The following is a 7,184-nucleotide window of genomic DNA, read 5'->3' on the forward strand; positions in this document are numbered from 1 at the left end:
CATCCTTGAAAGGAATTCATTAAGCTGGAAAAGCTGGCTAGAAACCAGTCTTCCTATAATGTCTTCCATAATTTGCTTCAAGGGACACATTTATAGTCACTCAGCCTTTTTTACAGATCTTGTGCAAGATGAAGGGCTGGGTCACAATGCAAGACTTAAATGAATAGATGTTTGTTGCATGCCCCAACCCAAACAATTTTTCAAGCATCTCTGTACAGTGCAGTCTTTTCTGTATGGACTTTCCCAAGGATATGCAATAGGATGATAGCTGCAGCCTCCGGATTCACAATATCATGGCCATTTTTTTCCAGGTGCTCCTTCTGTGATGATCCATTCAGGTGCAGAAAGAAAACATCCAGCAACTGCAATTTCCACTCCTGATTTTTTTCTTCAAAGATCTGAAAATTCCAGCTGCTTCTTTTTGATCATATTAACGTCTCTACAGATACGCATTGAAACAGATTACAATAGAAAGACTCCTCCGATTAACAAATCTATAAAGTACGGCCAGTTCTCAGGATGACATGGCTTTTCAAAATAGTCCTAAAGTCTTCTTCAGGAAGTCCATTTAATTTATGAGAATGGTCTCTCATTCCCCTTCCAGCAAATGTTGCTAATGGATGATAACATTTAGAGGCACTGAAAAAAAAGGGGGAGATGGTTTCGGGGTTTGAAGCTCACATTTTAAAATAGGGAAGTAGGTTTGGCTGCTGACCTTTGATTACCAAATAAAAATTCAATCAGAAACTTTTTATCTGAAGGTAGCCCAAAATAAGAAGAGCTCCCTTCCTAATTCCTCTTATCTTTCTGTGGAAACTGGGCACATTGGCACTGGTCTTTTTTTTTTTTTTTTTTTTTTTTTTCTTTTTTTTTTCCTGGACGTTTTCCACCTGGTCACAAACATTGGAAGTTCTGTCTTAGCAGGGTAAGCCAAGTAGCTGTTGCACAAAGAAACACTGAATGCATCTGTGTATTGCAACAGAGACAGCCTTGAATCACCATATTGATATACAAAGGATCAGATAGTAAACTTTTTATTAGCAGCCAGGGATTTCTTTTGAAAATGATTCTTTCTCTTTGACATCCCTACATATGTGCTGAAGGATGCTGGTACAGTTTCTTCCTATCAAGACAGGATATAATGTGTGACTGTGTTCTAGAAAAGTGTTACTTTTTTCTGCAGATTTATATTTTTTTAATGTCAGACCACCATAAAGCTTTCAGGCAATAGCTGCTGGCCAAAATTACATTAGGAAAGTGCATGTTATGCTCCATTTCCCTCCAGGAAGGGGAGGTAAACACAGACAATCTGGACTGGGAGGGCCAGAACGGAGGTAAGGAGGCGGCCAGCTCCCCAGCGTCTTGGCTTTTACCGTCCTCCACCTAAGGTCTCTGCTGGGCTGATCCGTGGCAGTTTCAGAGAAAGATAACAGGGCCTTTCCCCAAACGATCATCTGATCAGAGTCCTTTGCTTGCGTGCCTGAATTCGTATTTAATAAAAAATTATCTGATGTTATTCAGCAGAGATAGCCGGTCCTCGGCTTTCCAGGACAGGCCTGTTAGGCGCTGTGCAGACAGACACGAGCTTCATCTGCCCATGCCTTCTCGGCAGGCGTATTAGCTTGGGCGCTGAGCCAGCCTAACGCAGCTCTGTGGCTCCTGGGCAGGGGCTGGCACGGGTCCGGCTGGCTCGGAGTCGGCACAGGGTGAGCTCACATCTGCCTGCACCTGCCTGTGCCGCCGGAGTTGAAAACCAGGGCGGAAAAAGAAAGAGGAGGAAACCTAAAGGAGCACCTCCGAGTGCACCTGGCGCTTGGGGTCAGGGGGTGCTGGGGTGCAGCCACAGCATGGTAGGGACCGTGGGGACGGATCCTGCCCCTATGAGGGATCGTAGGGGTTGTCCTTACACCCATGTCTTCCCAAAATGGCAATACAAAAGTAGCAATACAAAATAGCGAAGAAAAGATATTCTATTCTGCTGAATACCAGCAGCTCAGGGGACTGGGCAACATGGTGTGATCCCGAAGGAGAAATGGAGACAGCATCCCCAAAGGGGGAAGCAATATTTATGTTGAATTAACACTGCTGACAGACATTCCTGGTATACAGGGCTGGTGGATGCTGTTCCGTCAATTTGCAGGGAAAAACGATGCACTGTAAAGCTCTATGGCATTCTGAAATACTTGTAAAAGCTGTGCAGCCCAACCTGGGCCTATTATTATCTGGTTAGTCACGGCGCTGCTAATTGCAACAGTCACCTCATACCAGGGAAGTTGGGTTAAGGAACTGAGCTCAGGAAAAAGACCACCTAATTTAGGCCTCCATTAGTCACTGCAACAGCTAAAATTAGGTGACTGACTCCAGCAGGACAAGCCAGGTCACCCAGGTTAGACACTCAGGCAGAGAGTGAGTCAAAAAGCTGTGCTGCTTTCCCCGGTGAGGGAAGTGTTGGTGGGATTTAACCAGTGCTAAATGCCTCATTTGTGTGCGCTCCCCTCCCTGAAGGGCCAGCCTTTGCCCCAGGGCTGCCTTTCTCTTTGGTGACAAACCAGCTGGGTTCACTCTTTTTTAGGCTCTTCCGAGCCTGTCCCTGCAGCGATCCCTCGACTGACTTGTGGGCCTTGGCCTAAAGCTGGGTGCTGGAGGTGGGGTGTAAGGAGGCCGGATCCAGGCTCCTTCCAGTGGTGCCCAGTGCCAGGACAGGAGGCCATAGACCCAGCCTGGAGCCCAGAAGGTTCCCCTGATCCCCAGGCAGCCCAGAGGCTGTGGGGTCTCCTCCTTGGAGAGCTCCAAAAGCCGCCTGGCCATGGGCCTGGGCACCCTGCTCTGGGTGGCCCTGCTGGGGCAGGGGCTGGGCCCGAGGGACCCCGAGGTGCTGCCAGCCTCACTGGTCTGATAATCTGACAATTCAGTGACCAAGCAGGCTTTCAAGCTGACCAGAAGGTCCCTTGGGGTTGGCACCCCTGAACAGAGGTGCCTTAGAGCTGCCTAAATCCAGAGGTGCCTGAGCATGGCTAACTCTGAGTACCTCCCTAAAACAGCACTTGGTTTCTCCTTGGCTTCTCCTGCCCACAGCCAGCCTGCATTGTTAGTTCAGTGGCAGAAGGAAGCAGGGTCAGGCGTTTCTTTTGTGCTCAGTGAAATGGGATCTGCTGCCCAAGAAGCTGGCAGGGACACCTGAGGTCACCCAGTTCAGCCCTTGCTGCTGCAGACAAACATGATGTCATTGCTTTCACTGCACGAGCAAGCTCCCAGTCTAAAAGTAGTCGATTTTGCTTGTTTTTCTTTTCCTCTCCGCTTGTTTTGCTCTCCTGGCCTCCTGCAGTACAGTTATGCCCAACCTCTTTTTTTTTTTTTTTTTTTTTTTTTTTTTTTTTTTTCAACCCGTGTTTATTCCAGGCCAGTTTTGCCTATTATACTCTTACGTCTGGCCTTTGTCTCCACAGTTTTGTGTTTCTGGTGGGTGGAAAAGGAAGATGGAGTCCACAAGAGAAGAGTTCAATACCACTGTATTTATGCATATGAACCACTCAGCCCTTGGTGCTTGATTAGACAATTTTGAGATGCAGGCAAATGATAATTACGTTGGTCACAATACATTTAGCTGAACGTCTGAAGTAGCCATTAGAAAGAAAACCTTTCTAGAACATGAAGAACTTTTATTTTATTAAACAATTTATAATTTGGTCGGATGGTGCTTGAAGATACTTAGAGCTGAATTATAAAGTGGCTTATTTCACTTAGTGTCACTTCACATTTTACGGGCTGGAAGATCTGCACAGGCTTTCGCGAGGCAGAGAGGAGTCCCCAGGACCCTCCCAGCTGCACCTGGGAAGCCTGAGCAAAGCTACCAGCAGTGTCCCCATCACAGCCCTCACCAGCAACCCGGCATCTTTTTGCTCCTCATCTCTGTCACGGCAGACGTGAGCCAAGATTTGAAGCCAGTTTTGTAATGGAGGCGGAACAGAACAGCACAGGCTCGGGAGCAAGATGATGAAGGTAGTTAAAATGTTCACTGTGTGCAGGTGACTGTGGTTAGAAGGAAGTGTGAACATTTGCTGGCTTGCCTAGCACAACAGAGCACTTTGAATGGCCTTCCCTTATGATACACGCAAGGCAATTTTATTTTGAATTTCTGTCCAAGTAAAAATTTAAACTTGTTTTTTTTTTTTTTTTTTTTTTTTGATCAGTTTAACACATTCGTCCCTGGGACATTCTGCTCAATGCCTGTAAGAATGCTTCTTCTTCATTTTTTCCTCAAAACTCAGCTCTCCCCAATCAGCTATACAATATTAAAAAAATGGATAGGCGTAATCAGCATTACATCTATCGATTCACAATAATACCAAAGCAATTGGAATTTGGATATATGCATAATCAGCATTGCCTGTATTGATTCACAATAGCGCAAAACCGATCTGAATTTGTGCATATGCATCATCAGCACTGCATGCATCGATTCACAATAACACAAAACTGCAAATATGTGTGCACTTCTGAACCGTGCATAGCCATCTGGATGCCTCGACTCATGGTTTGCATGCGGCAGCCACCTCCGCAGGCCGATCCTATAAGTGGCTCCATACGTATGGCCACACCGTGGGCGCACTGACAGCCTCTGCAGAGTCTCGTCCCCTTCCCGAGGTTTGGCTGTGGGTGCTGCAGGACGTGAGCAGGATGCCCCTGGGGCAGGGGGCACAGGACACGCTCCTCACATCGAGTGTTAGCAGTTCTCAAGCAGGCACCTGAATGTTGGGGTAATGTATCTTTCTGTAAATTATTACTTCACTTCATCACTTGCAACCTCTTTTCATCACCTCTTTTCCTGCAGACTGATGACTGTTTGGGGATGGAAGGCTTTTTTTTCCCCCTCTGGCTGGACCAAGGCCATTCAACAGAGTGAGCAGCAGGAGGTTTTGAAAGAGAGATACTGTTAGCACTGTTTCCACACACCCGAAGACTGATCTTTATGCAGCTGAGACTACAAGGGATATCCCTTAAAATAAAGGCCAGCTTATTACCCATCTTCTCCAACTCCCGTGGATCTAAATATCCCGAAGCTGCGAGAAGCCGCTGCACAAAGCTTCTTTATAGCTCTCAGTGTGCCTCCTTTGCTGGCTCCAGCTGCCCCTACGCTCTGTTTTTCCTCAGCCTTCTCTTCAATATTTTTTTTCCAGTTGACTTAGTTATTACAGTACGCGGAGCGGAGCGGGGAAAATACACCGAAGGTGGGAGCTGGCAGAGCAGGGGAGCGGCGAGGGAAGCGCTTTTGCCATCCCATGACATCACCTGCGTGGCAATTGGTGGCACGGCGGTGGCGGGGAGGCACTGGCCGGCGTCCTCGGGCTCGCTTCCGTGCCACGGAACAGAGACAGGGCCTGTCTCCTGCCAGCCTCTTTCCCTGCCAGCCTCCTGGCAGAGCTCGGGACATTTATAAAAACAGTACAGTACTTTATTTAGCCTCGAGTGAGAAAAAGTCACTTCACAGCTCCAGTTTAGGCACAAGGCACTAACAAGCAGATTTAAAAGAAAAAAAAAAAAATCCCTTGCATAAACGCAGCTCCAATGAAAATTGATTTGTATTCCAGATGACCCCTCAAATCGGGAGATTGAGCTGCGCCTTTTATCTCCGGAGAAATGGGTTCAGCTCCTGATTAGCCCATAGAGGAAATTCCACTTAATGGTCTGATTTTGGTGGGCTGAAAAGCCGTTCCCTGCCTAGAACCACCACCCATTGTGGCGTGATTGGCACTCAGTGTTCAAGACAGAACAAGAACTTCACCTCGGCTCTACTCCTATGACTTCACCCTGCCATCAGCTCTCAGTACCTCACCCGCCACTTCCCGAGAGCCTGAGAAAGGCAGCAGGGCTTGCAGGGTGAGCTGTGTGCGGGCAGAGGGGCGCAGGCAAGAGGCTAATAGGGGCTGAGGAGGTGCCAGGGGGGAGCGGGGAACGGCAGAGGAGGGCCTGAGAAAACAAGCAGCAAGCTGATGGAGGGATGCTTCCATGGAGGAAAAGGGAAAGGGGTGGGGAAAGGGGAAAAATGGGGAATGAAGGTGGACTGGGAGAGGATGCGTGGATATGGGAAGGGTGGGATGCAGGTATATGCAGAGCTGAAGGCAATAGATCAAAATGAATATAACTCCACCCAAAATGAATACAACTCCACCTAAACTGCAGAAGGAAACGTCAGCTGGAGGAGGGAGTCTCTCAGGGTCAGCTCCCTGAATCCTCTCACTGCGTCTGAAGGCCCTGGGTGGCACAGAGAGGCCCTGAGTCCTCAGCTTGTGCTAAATGCTTTGTGATTAGAGTCTTTGGTTTGTTTTCCCAAGTCTTCATTCCTCAGAGCATGAAACACTCTGTTCTGCAGGGGAGCAGAGGATCTGCAAGACTGATCAGCAGCCAGCTCTCTTCTCCATCATGCCTTTGCAAGAGCCATAGAGTAAGAAAAGAAATACTCATCTCCAGTCTAATCAGTACAGTACCTCCTAATTGATGGGTTGTGTTTCTCCTACCAGCATGGGACGCTTGCGTGGTGTCCTGCAAGGCATTCTTGAGAGACATTAAATGGAGGAAAGTATTAGAAATGTGCACTGTGGCACTAGTAAGCCTCCTGACCCAGTTCTGCGCAGTGTTGTGAGCAGATACAAAACATTATCACTCTAGGGTGGCTGCAGAAGTGGATGAAAACCTGCAGGTGATGGGAGTGAAGGTATTGCTCTCACACTAGGGGGGCATTTCAGCCAGCCTTCACTGTCGCCTTCAGCCCTTTCATACTTACCTCGGGTGTCAAAGCAGTGAATGTGCGTATGAAATATCTCTGTTTGGGTGGTCATACTTGGGATAATAAAATATGAATTTAGATCGGCACTGATAATTGGAAAAAATGTTATAAAATCAGCATGATGTTGAAGTGTGAACTACTGCATTTGGGGAGGAGAAATGCCAAAAGGGGACCCCCTGGCTGGGCAGCAGCATAGCGAGGTGGGGCTGGGGCTCCAAGTGGCCTGAAATCTGACTGTGAAGATAGCACTGGACATCCTTTTTTGGCTGCAGCTCTTCCCACAGCAAAAACCTCTATCCACAGCCCCATTGCTCATCATCTCCTCCCACCTGAGGCTTTGGCTTCTTCATAGCTGCTTATACCTCAGCCTTAGCCCATTCTGGGAAATCGAGGATGAGAA

The sequence above is a fragment of the Aythya ferina genome (genome assembly GCF_964211825.1).
Source record: "Aythya ferina genome assembly, chromosome: 2".
Lineage (NCBI taxonomy): Eukaryota > Metazoa > Chordata > Aves > Anseriformes > Anatidae > Aythya > Aythya ferina.